General features: G+C 36.3%; 1 non-coding gene across 1 annotated transcript; it reads right to left on the bottom strand.

Annotated features, from left to right (window-relative positions):
- Positions 1 to 3,307: 3,307 nt before the first annotated feature.
- LOC132229062 (small nucleolar RNA SNORA11) lies at positions 3,308 to 3,436 on the bottom strand. Its single transcript, XR_009451629.1, has one exon. It is a non-coding gene; the product is annotated as a small nucleolar RNA SNORA11 (small nucleolar RNA).
- Between the last annotated feature and the right edge of the window lie 388 nt (positions 3,437 to 3,824).

Here is a 3,824-nt window from a genome sequence, read left to right as displayed (position 1 = left end):
GAAAAAGACCAGTCTGAAATAAAGAATGACAGAGCACTAATAATGAATACATTGGAAGGAATACACAGCAAATTAGGGGAATCCAAGGTTTGGATCAGTGAATTAGAAGACAGGGTGGAAAAAAATCACTCAATCAGAGGAACGACAACAACAACAACAGCAACAACAAAATTAAAAAAACAGAAGGGAGCTGTGGAACAAATAAAGCATAACCATATTCGCATAATAGGAGTATCAGAAGGATAAGAAAGTGAGCAGAGAGCTAGAGAAAGTGAAGCAATAATGGCAGAAAACTTCCCTAACCTGGTGAAGGGAAAAGTCACACATGTTCAAGAGGCACAGAGAGTCCCAAGCAAGAAGAACCCAAACAGGCCCATGCCCAGACACATCCTAATAAACATTAAAGACAAAAAGAGAATCTTAAAGGCAGTATGAGAAATGAAATTTGTTACCAACAAAGGAGCTCCCATAAGGTTGTCAGCTGATTTCTCTTTAGAAACTCTACATACCAGAAGAGAATGGCATGAAGTATTTAAGGTAAATGAAATGCAAGGATCTGAAACCAAGATTACTATATCCAACAAGGCTATCATTCAAAATGGATGGTGAAATAAAGAGCTTCCCATACAAAAGAAAAAAGGGCTAACAGAGTTTATTACCATTAAACCAGCACTGCATGAAATGATAAAGGGACTGCTGTAATGAGAGAAATAGATAAACCTAGGCATACAGAATTAAAATTGGAATAAATAAATTCCTATCAATAACAACCTTAAAAGTAAATGGATTAAATGCTCTAATCAAAAGACATAGGGTAGCTGAAGGGATACAAAAGCATGACCCATTTATATGCTGTCTACAAGAGACCCACCTCAGACCAAAAGCCACTGTAATTAAACAACCTGGTACTCTCCCAAGAATGTATATAGATCAAAGGAACAGAACAAAGTACCCTGAAACTGACCCAAGCCATTATGCTAAATTAATACTTGACAAATGATGCAAGATCACACAAAGCAGTCAAGACATTGTCTTCAATAAATGGTGTTGGGAAAATTGGACAGGTACATGCAAAAAAATTGAAACTAGACACCAACTTACACCATGCACAAGAATAAACTCAACATGGATAAAATACTTAAATGTAAGTCGTGAAACCATAAAAATCTTAGAAGAAACAACAGGCAGCAAAATCTCCGATATCTCTTGTAGAAATATATTTACAGATACATCTCCTAGGCAAAGGAAACTAAGGAGAAAATAAACAAATGGGACTACATCAAAATAAAAATTTTCTGCACAGCAAAATAAACCATCACCAAAATGAAAAGGGATCTCACTGTATGGAGAATCTATTTGGCAATTATTCATCTGCTATTATTTTCTAATATTTAAGTGGACAGTGTTCCTATTATTATCATTTAAAGTGAAAAACTAAATAACACATGTATGCTTTTCCCAAAAATATTATTAAACTTTAGTGTTTAATCATAAGTTTTAACAGAAAAGATTCATATTATGAGGCATTCAAATAATAAAACCAGAAGTACTGCACTATTTATGATTATAATGGAGTGTAATGTTGATTACTACACATCAATCAATTCCTATAATTTTATGCTTTGACAGTTCTGTTTAAAGACAGTATATTTTTTAGACTTATTGTTCAAAGACGAATTTAGATGGACAAGGCTGCCAAATATTTATTTGATGTATTTATTTGAAATGTTTCATAATTCAAATATTAAGTGCTTAGAAAAAAATTAGAAATTAGGAAAATCTATATATGAATCATACACTGGTCTTGGCTAAATAAGTGATTACTGCTTGAAAATCTTTTCTATGAAAAATTTATTCTTCACATAATTTCAATCATGTTACTTACATAAGTGCTAAGTAGCTTCTGTCAATTAGTCATAATTGCTTTTCATGTCATTATATAGACTTCCTAAACCAGTGATGGCGAACCTTTTGAGCTTGGAGTGTCAGCATTTTGAAAAACCCTAACTTAACACTGGTGCCATGTCACATATAGAAATTTTTTGATATTTGCAACCATAGTAAAACAAAGACTTATATTTTTGATATTTATTTTATATATTTAAATGCCATTTAAGAAAGAAAAATCAACCAAAAAAAGAGTTCGCATGTCACCTCTGACACGCGTGTCATAGGTTCGCCATCACTGTCCTAAACCAACCTGTAAAATAGTTGGGTAATTATTGAGTGCAGGTTCCATAGTTTACTTATCTAGTCCTGTATCCATGATCATTTAGACAGTCTTCAAATTTCTGCCGATAATGTCTATGAGCCTTTGTATTAACATTATTTCATTGAAATAAGTTTATAAGGTTAGTGGATATTTTATCATTTTGATACATGTTGCCAAATCACTGTCTTCAGAAAAGTATTTTCCAATAATAATAATCTACTTTTATAAAAACACTGGGTGGTGTTCATCATGTCCAGAACCGCTGCGACCAAGCGGAAGGAAGTCAGTCCTGCAGGGGTTGTCTTGGCAATGGCTGCGCCCTCCCCCAAGCTGTTTTCCTGGAGCTGTTTCCTGTAAGGGCAGGGTTTGAGGCAGGAACCTGCCCTGGGAGCGTGGAGGCATATCTTTATGAAGTGTGCAGTGCCAGCACAGCCAAGGGTGAACCTGAGTAGGGGCAGCTGAAAGGCTTAGAAAAGTCAGACAAGAGAATGAAATCTGGGTCTCGGTGGGATGCTGCTTCTCTGAGAGACAGCGACTATGCCCACAGCTATGTCTTTATTTTATAGCAGATTTGTCACAAGGCAAAGTAATGGCGTGACCAAGATGTTTAAAACATTCTCCTGGGTTTCAATCCTACTCAACTACATGCACCTGAACTCTATCAAGTCTACATCACTCAGACATGTGGGGCCATGTGTTTGGGCCATAGGTTCAAGCTTACAACTATAGCTGTTGGCTATAATTGTGCTGGGAGGGCCCTGCCCTTCAAGCTGGGACTTGCACCTGGCAATGAGAGGACTGTGCCCTCTCATCAGTCCAAGGCTTAAACCTGTCCAAAACACTGTAGCGTTAAAAAGATTCCCAGGTGGTTCTAATGTGCAGCAAAGGTTGAGAACCACTGCTATAGATAATATTAAAAATATATCTAAATGTGCAATTCTTTGTCCAAAAAATGAGCATGTTTAAAAATTAAATGAAGAAAATTTGGATATACTCGATGGAGATTTTCACACGTATTTGAGTGATGATTCCATTAATTCCACAGATGATGCTGAAAAGGAAAATTTTCTCATCGAATTTCTTTTTTTTTTTTTTATGTATAGGGCGTAATGTCACAGGAAGGCCATAGTATTCTGCTACCCGTGAGGAGTAAGCCCAAGTTGCTATTGGATGTGTTGTACACAGTGAAGCCATTCTTCAGAAGCTCTGCTCTCTCCACACCCACAAACTTCTTAATAGTATTACTCCTTCGGGAATGCCATGTCATCAATTAAAATTGAAAGTGGGTGCAATCATCATGCTATTGAGAAATCTCAATTGTAAATGTAAATGGGGTCTTTGTAATGGTACCAGATTTATTATCAAACGATTATGACCTAACATTATTAAAGCTGAAGTATTAACAGGATCTGCAGAGGGAGAGGTTGTTATTATTCCAAGAATTAATTTGTCCCCATCTGACACTGGCCTCCCATTTAAATTGATTCGACGACGGTTTCCCGCGATGCCAGCATTTGGGATGACTATTGATAAATCACGAGGACAAACTCTAGACAAAGTAGGCATATTCCTACCTGAACCCGTTTTTGCACATGGTCAGTTATATGTTGCT

The sequence above is a fragment of the Myotis daubentonii genome, chromosome 2 (genome assembly GCF_963259705.1).
Source record: "Myotis daubentonii chromosome 2, mMyoDau2.1, whole genome shotgun sequence".
NCBI classification, from domain to species: domain Eukaryota; kingdom Metazoa; phylum Chordata; class Mammalia; order Chiroptera; family Vespertilionidae; genus Myotis; species Myotis daubentonii.
Note: the sequence above shows the minus strand (reverse complement) of the source record. Positions and strands in the feature narration are given on the sequence as shown.